The 12,065-nt window shown below is 40.6% G+C and overlaps 1 long non-coding RNA gene across 1 annotated transcript; it reads right to left on the minus strand.

Moving 5' to 3' along the window:
• Positions 1 to 3,228: 3,228 nt before the first annotated feature.
• On the minus strand, positions 3,229 to 9,642 carry LOC146435032 (uncharacterized). Its single transcript, XR_014853056.1, has 3 exons — positions 8,932 to 9,642; positions 6,120 to 6,297; positions 3,229 to 3,784 (listed from the first exon to the last, which is right to left on the minus strand). It is a non-coding gene; the product is annotated as an uncharacterized LOC146435032 (long non-coding RNA).
• Between the last annotated feature and the right edge of the window lie 2,423 nt (positions 9,643 to 12,065).

A 12,065-nucleotide genomic window follows, 5' to 3' on the forward strand; every position in this document is an offset into this window, starting at 1 on the left:
AGCTGGAGGGAGGGTTGGCATTTTCCAATTTGTTTCCATGACCTGCTTTTTTTATAGTCTTAATCCTGCAGCCATCAGGAGAGGTGTGAGGAAAACCTGCAAGGACAAACCTTATTTGAAAATTGGAATGACCTGTTGACAACTCCCCTTCCTGCACGCGGATTTATGAGCACAGGTTGCTGGGTGGATTTAGTGGGGGGTTTTTTAAGTGCCTGGGGGAGTGTTCTTCAAATTTCTTCTCTGTTTTCCCTGCTGCCATTTCTTCCTCAGCCATATTCTCCAAATTAAATTAATTCTCCAAATTTTGAATGTTGTCTTACTCATGCCTCTGACTGTAGGTCATTACTCACCTTCTCCCTACATGAATATCCAAAAGAATTTGACAATAATGAGGCTGCAGATTGCTGGAACTATTCTGTATAATATTAACCAGTGTCACGTCATTTCCTTCTATTTTCTACTTCTAACAGACACTATCTGCTTAGACTGAAATTAGAACTGTTTTCCTCTATAGAAGGGCTCATAAACATTTTTGCAACGACAAAATTACCATTATTAATGAACAAGATACCAACTGTGGAAGTCTATTACACATCCAGCCATTTGCACAAGCTTGGAAAAAGTGAAGTTTCAAAAACCATGGTTCACCCTAAAATGCTTGTGATGAAAACTAAAAGGGCGAGAGTCCTCAAGAAGAGGATATTAAATAATTTTGAGGTTTTGGAAGCACTGTTTGAGACCTTCAGAGGGGTTTATAAGGAAGCTCCAGAGCTCTGAGCAACCTGGTCTAGTGGAAGATGTCCCTGGCCATGGAAGGGGTTGGAATAAGGCCATCTTTAAGGTCCCTTCCAACGCAAGCCCTGCCATTCCCAGGATCACATTCAACACGAGGGAAAGGATGACATCCTGTACATAAAATCATCAAATCACAGAATGGTTTCACTTGGAAAGGACCTTCAAGGCCTTCTAGTTCCACCACCTCACCCTAGACCAGCTTGCCAGGTACACAACGTATCTCAGTAAAACAACCTGAGTGCAGAAGAAAGGAACAAAACAGAGCAGATTCCCTCAACAAAAAAATATAAACAGAAACTTTCACTCGAAATTCCAGGCATGACTGCTCTTGTGCTGCTGTACCAGTATGTGAAATATGAGCTCCAGGTCTGCCAGCACCAAGAGGATTTCAATATCACAAGCCCTAATGATTTCTATTGCCTCATTGTAGCATCCTCTGAAAGAAAACACAGCGCTGGATCAATGTAGTCATTGACTGACTCAGTGTATGGATAAGTGTTGCACATTAATACAGCCTGCATTGAACTGGAGTGGTCCTCAGAATTACAACTAAAGGTATAACAATGCAATCTTCCCTTTAACCTGAGCAAGAGCTGCATTGACTTTTCCAGCTCTGTTTTCCAGCAGGCTCTGCCAGCCCTGTTGCAAGGCAGCCTGGCAAGCCCCCGAGCACCTCTGCACAAAACAGGGAGCAGCGTTAGGTGAATCAAGCCTTAAACGCAGCCCAGCTCAGCAGACAGCGCACCATTTAAAAGCACTTTGCACTCTAAAGCATCTCTGTAGAGCTCACTGATCTATAGGTGCTTCGTATATACTCTTAAAAATCTCGCTGGAGACGGGGAGAGATCAGAATCGATATCCTCATTTGATAGATGAGCAACCAGATTAAACAGCCAACCAAAGGCTGCACAACTTTTTGTACCATGTGCTCCTAAACTGGAATCCTATTCCGTGGCTGGGATGCATACAGGATTTTCTCCTAAGATATAAAACTTAAGAAACACTCCTTACTCTCCACCACGCTGAACTTGCCTGTAGCACAGAACTATTCTGCAACTGTACAGCTTCCTTTCTTTTATCTGTTTTTTTGGTTTTTTGTTTTTAGAACTGACCCAGTATCACCCCTGGAACACGGAAACTCAGCCAGACCATCAAGTGCTGCTTTCTGACACAGCAGAGCGAGGGGATTAGAGGAGAACACTCAGGGTGTACAATTAAATTATAGATACTGCCCATGTCATGCCCTGTCTGATGCTGCAGGAGAGATCTGGTGCAGCTGAGGCTGAGCTGGTCCTGCATGTTCCACTCTTTATTTCCAGGGAAAAGTGACCAGGAGGAGGAAATCCCCAGGCCCAATAAAATTAACACTGGAATTCACTAGTGCCCAGAGGCCGATGGCAACCCACAGGGCTCGGATGGATCCCTAGGAAGCAATAATTCATCCAGCCAGGATAATTATCTAGGATAAACAAATGGAGCCCCAAATATATTTTTTAAAAGAAATGAAGTCTCACATACCTACCTTCAAAATGTTCATCTTTGACTTTCATTAATTCAGTGTTTGGTCCCTTTTTTTAAACACAAAAAACAAAGCAAAACCTAACTCTCTTCCAAGGGATTATTATAAAGAGAAATATGAAAAAGTTCATGGAGTTAAGTCTTTCAATATCCAGAATTTCAGAAAATTGTGCTTCAGTGCAATTAAGTTGCAGTTTTGGATGTTGGTTTGGTACATTTCAGCAGAAAATTTTTCTGTCTAATTAATTAAGAGAACAAATTAGCAGAGTAAGATCAAACATGATTACCCATGATACAACTACTAAAACATTTACTGCTGTAATATTTGTTATTTGGTGTATATGTCTTCTGTATTGGTTAATGATGTTGTTTAGAGAATAATTAATAGGTAAATTACTCAAAATAGGTTAGCCTTTAGATATAAAAAAGAAATTTTGAATAATTTGGGGGAAAAAAACCCACTTTTTTTCTTTTTCTTTGTTTCCTTGCACAGAAAACTGGTCAATCATGATTCATTTCTACCACTCAGTTAATACAGCATGGACTGAGCTGAGAGACCTTTTTTTTTTTTTTTGGATACCAAGAAGTCTACCAAGTTTAAGCAAAAATATGAGACATAACTGTGAGTTAGGAATAAAAAAATGTCTTTCCCTGTGTGAACTTCTTTTGCATGGAGTCCTGACAAGTCTTTGGGGAATGCTGTTTTCATGTAGGTACTGTGAGCCAGAGATTTATCAAGTAACACAATACACACAGTACAAACTTCAGCTCCATTATTCTTTCTAAGGAATGCTGAGAAATAATTAATCATGATCTCAGCTCTAAAAGCTTTTATTTCTTAAAAAAAAGCCTCCTCACATCCTTTAATTTTTTACTTGATGTCATTTCAGAAGTTCTCAGTAATCATTTCCCTGTTACTAGCAATTCTCAAATGAGACAAAGTCAGTGTTATCATGGAAATATAATTGTGGTCTCTACAAGGCTAAAATACAGGTTAAAATCATATACTTAAAATCAAATATCTATTTACCTTTATGCTTTCATCTTTGCTTCTGTATCTTCCTTCACAATGATAAAATTCCCAAATACCTGCTGTTAAACACCCTGGGCAGGTATGTGGAAAACTTTTTGATGATTTTAATTCAAGACACAGACGAAAAAAAAGTTCATGAGTATTTTCATGTCTAGGACTACCAACATTTTCTCTTTCCCCGTGCAAGAATTTCGCTGAACATTACAGGTCAATCAAGTGTTTCAGTCTCTGGAGAAAGTGGAAGAAATCACTTGAAAATGGCTGGAAAAAATCTTGGTTCCAGAAGGAGTTTAGAAAAGGTGGACTCAAGGTCAGCAAAGTGCTAAACGCTGTTCCCGACTCCCGCCAATCCCCTGGCGATCTCGTTCATACAGAAGTTGATTGGAACAAGCTGAGCTCCAGGATGCCTTGTCATTGACCAACGTGCATCTGCTGGACCTGGAAAAAAAAAGGGGAGATTTTAGGGGAAACCAAAGCACTCTTGTTTACACAGCCTGGAAGAGGAAGAACAGATGCTCGATGCCTTAAAATATATAAATACATTCACTGTGATTTAAGTCATAAAGATGCGTTAAACACATATTTTTTTAAATCATTCCCAATTTCCCTTGGAGATCTGAAGAGCTAATTGGAGAAAATAGAAGCCTTCGTATGATAAACTATTTAAAAACAGGAGTTAACCATAGAGCAAAAGCATTTCTAAGTTGGGTTAGGCTGATTTTGTTACTAATAAAGCACAATGATCAAATTCCTGGATGTCGGAGTGGTTTGGAGGTGACTCTTCTGTCAAGAAAATAAATACAATTATTGACCTGAATCCCAATAAAATTGTCATGTTCCAACTGGTCATTTTTATATTAAGTTCATGCAGGTAGAATTGATTATAAAAGCCAAAAGCTCTTGGGATCCCCTGCTCTGAAATTAAGCTCCACAAGCTCCTAGGAAAGCGAAACAAACTGTGCAAGCTTGGGAAGCTTTTTGTAGGGTGAGGATGCTGGAAAAAAGCAAGAAGAGGATTTTCAAGTTTTCAAGAATATCTTCCAAAATGATCAGCTCTCTTTTTAAAGCGCCCATCAGATTCCTTAGCTAGAAAGAGGTTTCTTTTCTCTTTTTTTTTTTTTTTTCTCCCTTTAGGAATATATTTATTAATTTTGTATATTCAGAAGCAGTTCAAAATATTTTAGACTGCAGTAGTTGACCTTGCAAATACTTGATTGTACTAAGCTCTGATTTTAACACCAACTTAACTTCTTTTTTTTAATTCAAGATGGTTTTTTACATCTGTAGATGATCAAAGGTGAAGTTATGTACATGACATCATTTGAAGATAAGAGATTAAAATTTTAAACTACAGAAACTTAAATGTATAGTAACATAATTATAATCAGGGATCAATCAAAACATTATTTTTACATACATTTATTTTTACATACATTTATTACATCTTTTCTAGACCTACATTGTAGCTTTCAACAGTAATTTCAGAATTTTTGTCACTAAGAATTTCAGGCAAAGTTCTAAAATATATTAAGAGAATCACATACAATAATATTAGTTTTTGACCAAAATTTTTCTTGTACAAATAAATGTATGGTTTAATCAATTGGAATCACTGGGATTTAACACGTGAAAAACAAGGAGGGGGTACCAAAAGAATAAATTAACATTACTGCATTTTATAGCTAAGCATTTGAATTTAGTAAAATTATTTAGTAAGATGTAGTAAATGTGATGCTTTCCCTTTTAGAAATACTAAAAATCACTTCAAGAGGGCTGCAAAAATTTGGATAATAACTCCCTGACAGCTGTACCTGTGCAACCCTGTCCATGCTCACTACAGCTTCCATATTTCTACAGATACTTTTCTGTAATAAGATTACAGCAGCCATGAAGTCACCGTAAGCTTTTCAATTTGTATGGATTTCTCCTAAAAATAGTGGTTGAATGCATGAATTACTTGGTGGAATTCCATGATTGCTTCTGCAGAAGGCCAGGCTGGATGACCATAATAGTCCCCGCTGGTCTTCAAATCCAGGAGTCAATTAATAGATGACTCTGATATAATTTCGAGGCTTGTTTTCGTGGGCCCACTTGAGATTAAATAGAAATGGCCAAGCTTTAATTATTTTAACATCTGATATTTGTCAAGCAAATTACTTCCAAATCAAACCATGACTTTCCATCCTGGTGAAAATGTTTAATTACACTAACTACTGGTAAAATGAGTTCAATCTGGTCTCCGGTGCTTTTGGTTAGTGTTAAATACTGACATGGCTGTTTAGCCTCCCGCCAGGTTCCAGTGCTCAGGAACATTTCCCAGTTCCATTCAGGAAATCCTGCTCTCACCTGCCACAGGGGCAGCAAAAGCAGCTACCTGTGCCTTGTGTTTCCAAAGAGCTGGAGAGTATCCAATATCATTGTTATGGATGCAAAAACCATTCGGAAGAGTTAAAATCATGGATTTCTGCTTGAGTTTTAGAACTTTTTTTTAAAAACTTCAAAACAATAACTCAAGATTAATTAAAAAAAAAAAGGAAGGTATTTAGGTTGAATATTAGGAAGAATTTCTTCATTGAAAAGACTGTTAAGGACTGGAAGAGGGTGCTCAGGGAAGTGGTAGAGTCTTCATCTCTGGGAGTGTTCAAAACTCGTGGCACTTGGGGACATGGGTTAGTGGTGGCCTTGGCAGTGCTGGGCGAAAGGTTGGACTCTGATCTTAGGAGATCTTTTCCAACTTCAATTATTCTATCATTCCATGGTTATTGATAATTACCTTTCTATGAAGACCTGGCAATTATTCAATATCATGATTCACATGGAGAAGACTTCAGAACTGAGATTAATATATTTTCATGTTTTCTTCCATCTATTTTGCTTTCTGCATCCACAAATTTCTTCAGTAAAATTATTTCACCTTGCAAAGATATTTTTGGAAGTGGGCTGGCAGTGAGCTAAACCGAGAAATAGATTAAGATAGACAAAAATGTTACAAAAATCAGTGTTATTTAACGTTTCACTTGTGGTTGTTAATTTGAGTGTGACCCCGACAAGCTGAGGTAGCAATATTGGTTTTTTTGGTCATACAGTACATTTTCTCCACGACAGGAAGAAGTTCTCCTGGAATTGCTCTAGCACTGAAAAGGCTGGGAGTAGTGAGGTGAAATATGGCAGGAAAATAACATTCAGCCAAATACCATTTTACTGAACACCGTGACAAAAATTTGGGTTGATTTCAATGATGTCACATCTTTAAAAAAGCACACATTTGGAATGCATCACTCACCACACACTCTGACTTTCATTTATGTGGGAAAGCTAAAAGCTGATTCAAATGCACAAGCTGATACAAATTTAGGAATTCTACCAACCCTAAATTGTGAATTCTCCAAAAGCAACTCAATAAAGACCAAAAACTCTCAAGAAGATGTCTCTAAGTGTGAATATTCACATGGTGACAAAGAGTCAACTCTAAGCTATCCAACAACATAAGATGAGCAGGTCTAATGGTTAGACTCAATAATCTTAGAGAACTTTTCCAACCTATATGATTCTGTGATTCTAAGTCATGGTGGGAGTTAATTAAGCTATTTTATATCTGGGTAGAACTGAACAAAATTAAATGTGGGCATTTTAGGACTGCAGGAAAAAAAAAGCATACATTGTATTTATCCAAACCAAATATGAGAACACTTAATTAGGGATTTTACAGCTATATTAAAATATATCAAATTTCAGATTTTACAGATAGATTAAAGTGTCTAATGGTAGAGCTAAAGTGGCTCTTTGAGAACTTTGAGAACTAAAGTTGCCATGAGAACTTCTCTCTGTGGAGATTTGAGCAGAAGCTGCTCCTAACAGCTCATATTTGTTTTCTTCCAGGACAATACAGAGGCCCTGGTAGAAAGGTGTATTCAAATGCAAAATGCACTCCAGGCTGATAGTTCTGATCTCCTTTAATCTTCCTCTCTTGATTAACAGTAAGGGCTTCTGTGAAGGACAATTGACGTGGTGCAATAGGTCACTCTCTGGTCTCAACCTTGACGGTGTAATCAGATACCTGGCAAGCTTAATAGAGGTCACTTAATGCAAAGATTAAAATTAACTGGAAGTCAATAAGGGAATAATAAAGGAAAATGATCACCCTGTTGCTCCTACTTTGTAAAAGTAAACCTCACATTGCAGGCCAGGAGTAAAAAAAAAAATGGAGTGGCAGGCGATCCAACAGGCCTTCAAAAGCCCTCCAGCAAACAATTTAATGATTTCAGGTACCCTTTAAACTAAGTGGCCAATCACTGTTAAATCCTTTGGTATTCGTTGTAATAACACTGATCATGATGAACTCTTTTGGTATTAATGTGGATGTAATATATACCTTTTTAATTATAGAACAAGAAAATCCAATTACCCCTTTGCCTCATCAAAGTTCTCTGCGAGCTGCGACTATTTAAACATACATTATGAAACATTCAAACTGAGGGAGGTTTTTGTGCAAAGCAAGGGCCAAATCCTGCAGGGTGCTGACCACTCCTAACTGGCAGGAATTTTGGGAGAAGCACCTCCTGCTCTTTGCAGGATCAGCCCTTGACAGAGCATGGAAAGGCAGAGGATGCACTGATCAGCTTTGGGAAGATCCTGATCAAAAAGGCAGAAAGAATTTGTTTCTGCAACAGAGCAGAAGCTGCTATGAACAGTTCAAATGATCATTAGCTGGGACACAATTTACTCTGTAGAAAGGGGAGGGGGAAATAATTTAACTATCGGAGGATAAAAGCAGAAAAGTTCAAATTCTAGAATGAAGTTGCCCTTTTGAGCTGATCCTGGGGAGATTTGCTCAAATACATTTATAGTTGTCCCTTCCTAGAAACTGGCCAAGAAAACCTTATGTGAAAAAAATTAATTTCTTAAATTTTGGGGTTCGTTTGTTTCTTCATTTCTTTGGGGTTTCTTTTTTTTGGTCACTCTGTCTGTTCAGTTCCGTAAAAGCAAATTTTGCCAGATCCCTTCCAGGAGAACTTCATAACCTCACAGAGAATCCAAAATATTGCAGAGCACTGCTATTGAAGGGAACCTATGAGGTATCTTCTCCTATTCCAGTTGAAAACTACCACAAAATCACACACAAAAGAAAAATTTTATGACACCTCCAGTAGATTAATCTTGGCACAGCTGTCCCAGAGGCGAACTATAGGAGAGGTAGCAAAGCTCAGTTCTTGCACGTAGGAGTAGTGTCTGAGTAGGGACCAGGGGAGCTACACACCACTATGGTATATAAATATACTCAAACAACAAATGCCTTTACAACAAAATGGCTCTGTAATCATGTCAGGCTGTAATTTGTAAGATATCACTGAACATTTATGAGATAATTGCCCGATTTCTATAGCTCCATTGCTACTGCAACCAGTTCATCACAAAAGGAACATTCAGAAGGAACAAAACCAAATATTCACAATGCTTTAATGCTACATGAGGCAGTATAGGATTAATAAAGATATTTCAAATGCATTAAATGCTGCTCTTTCTTTAAAAAATTACATTATAAAAACCTTTCTTAAACATTATTTGAATAAAGCCTCATTACTCACAGTCCAGAGAAGTTCATTAGGAGAAGATCACTTTGGAAAGCATTCAACTAACTAGCCTTTCTTCTCAGCAGTGAATTACATTAGCTACTTCCTAGTTATTTAAATCTTGAAATAAAAGATGTAAACGCTACAGTGACATCTTAAGATCATTGGTAAGGCAGGTCTTGCATGCACAAAAATGCCCAGCTGGTCCGGAGATAAAACAGATTGATAATTAGTTGCAAAATGTAACATTTCATCAGGAATATTTTGAATAATCCAATTTATCTTTGTCAGATATGCGGCACATATTTTTCCTTCGGAGACCCTTTGTTCTTTAACACAACATTATAATTTCAGCTTCCTAATTAACGCGCGCGTCGGTCGGCCCTGCCTTGATGTCCCGCCGCCGATCGGGGCCAGCGGCCCTGTGTGGAGGGAAGGTGGCTGCCCTGAGCCACGGGCCACCCCTGGCTCCTGCTGCCTCCCACCACCCTACCGAGCCCTACTGGTGTGAGGGGAAGATCAAAGCCTGGGCTGGGAGGGAAGCAGGAATGGCTCTGCTGGCTAGTCCGTGCTGTGGGGAGCAGATCTCTGGGCCTCAGGGCCTGCAGAGCGGCTGGGATGGCTCAGAGCCCTTCAACAGCCTCCCAGCTCCTCAGCCTCCTGAGGAACTGATGGAAAATCGTCCTGGCCACACTTGCTGCCCACATGGACCTAGCGGTGTGGGGATCCCACAGCCACCTCTCCCGCCTTTGCTGTGTTCGCCCTCAGAGCGATGGGTGCTGGGGTGAGGGATACCTGCCTTTGCCAGGTGGTGGCACAGGAGGGGATGTGGATATTCCTGACTCTGTTCCCGATGCCGTCTCCACTGATGCCCCCATGGTGTGAGGCGATTCTGACCTCACCTGCTGGTGTCACCTGTCTTGTAGCCTCAAAGGGGGGATTCTGTGTTTGCAAGGCTCGGAGAAGCTTTTTATCACTTGTGGAGGGAATGGTGATGCTTCTCACAGGGGCACAGCATCTTCCCACACCCACAGCTGGATGGGCACAGGGCAGAGCTGAGGTAAAACCAGCCAGCCAGGAACCTCTTACCCCTCCTTCCGTGGCTCCCTTGCCTGAGGGAGGGAGCCATGCCAGAAACACCAGTGCAGAGCCAACCCCGAGCTCACTGCCATCCCCATTCAACACTGCAATCCCTCTTAACTACTGCCATCCCAGTCAAACACTGAAGTCCCAGTTAAACTCTGCCACCCCAGTTAAACACTGCCACCCCAGCTAAACACCTGCTGTGTTTCACAGCTCTGAACTTCAGCCCCAGTGTGGCTCAGGGTATTTCTTAAGCAAAGGCTGCTCTCAGGTGCACCCAGGCCAGGTTTGCTTCAGAAGTGCCAGACACCCAAGAGCTGCTTTTGCAGAGCCACCCTCAGGACAATCCTCATTCCCCAGCCCAGATCTGCACATGCTGCCCTGTGAGAGAATGGCTTAGAGACACCAGGAAGAATTTCCAGCCACATTTGAACAAAGTGGTTGTCCCATTAGCAATAAAATAACCAAACATCTCACCTGGCAGAGAGAAGGCTGGAAGGTTTTCCTTAGGCTTTTGTAATAAAACATTGGGTTTTTGTAATTCCTCCTCTGCCTCGGGATTCAAGCTCTCATTGACCTTGTGGGAAGAGGTGCAAAGTGCCCCTGGGTCAGCATGGTTGTTCCTGGGCTGACCAAGCATTTGTGACCTGCAACAACAACAGTTTCTGTCCATCCCATGTGTTTTAAATGTTCCTCACCCTGCTGGCTTTACCTCGTGCACTTCATTCAAGAGGTGCTTCTCTGCATGCAATGCTTTGCCTCTTCAAATTTCAGCCAATGTTTAGGAAAATAAAATAATTTGGAGACCTAGATTAAAGTTTGGTGTGAGTTCTTTGCCAAACTCTCTTCAATAAGAGATGGAAGTCATGTAGCCTTATCAGGCTGCACCTCTGATATGATAATGATATCTGTACCACCCAGAAAGTAGGTCACAGTAATTCTTCATAGCAGTTTTTGTAACCTACTCAGGGACTACAAGGCCAGCTATTCTAAAGATAATTCTGAATTTCTTTAATAAGATTTTATTGGATTCAGATAATTGATCCGATTACTGAAACCTGGGGAAAGTGCTATTGACCTGAATATATACATCAGTAATTCTTTTTTAAATGAATTTAGGTCATCACAAAGTTATTGCCTCTGCTTAATGTCAGGCAAGGTGCTCACTACAGACCTGGCAAACAGACACAGCTCCCGTGGTCCTGTCCTTCCCAAAATATGTGGAAAGCTCCTTCCTCCTACCCTCAAGAGGGGTCAAGGGACTTGAAGTCTGATTTAAGCACTTTGGGACTGGTCTGACTTTCACTGTGAGAATCATATCTTTTGATTTCTTTCTTTTCCTCTGTTTCTCTTTTTAGTCAGCATCATGAGATACTCAGAACTCTGCAGCTGTCTCTCATCTTCCCTGCCCATGGCAGGGGGTTGGAATAAGGTGGTCTTTGTGGTCCCTTCCGACCCAAACCAGTCTGTGATTCTGCGATTTTGTTTCTGATTTGCAACTATTTATGATCATCCAGTTCCAGACAACTGCAATTTGTTTCCCACCTTACTCTTAGCTTACTTTCCACACCATCACCCACACAGCTTCCCTCCTTAACCTTTGGAATATTTATTTCCACAGCACCCAGCCCAACCAGCCCTTCCACACTCCTCTTGGAGAAGGAGAAGCGACAAGGAAATTGTTTCTAATTGTTTCTAATTACACCTCCTGTGTTACCCACCTTGCTCCCAGCCTTTTGCAGTGTGCAGACACCAGTTCCACCTTTTGCAGCCCCAGCAGATGTCCCTGGGAGGTGACAGGGAGAGTTTTGGAGCAGAGGCTCCATGGCCATCCTGCTTTGGGTAGGTGGAAGAGCTCTGGCTGTGCTTTGTTTCCCCCTCGTGTGATGCACCACATCCTCTCACACACACATGGATAAAAGCTTTTCCTAGGAAGGAAAAATTACATTTCTGCACTTCTTGCATTTTACAAGTCTCAGCTGAGGGTGGCTGGGCTGCTCTGATTGCCTGGCAGTGCCCTGCTGGCTGGGCTGTTGCTCCCCTATTTCCTTGCTCTGATGCAATGC

The sequence above is a fragment of the Lichenostomus cassidix genome, chromosome 6 (genome assembly GCF_008360975.1).
Source record: "Lichenostomus cassidix isolate B80296 chromosome 6, HeHo_3.0, whole genome shotgun sequence".
NCBI classification, from domain to species: Eukaryota; Metazoa; Chordata; class Aves; order Passeriformes; family Meliphagidae; genus Lichenostomus; species Lichenostomus cassidix.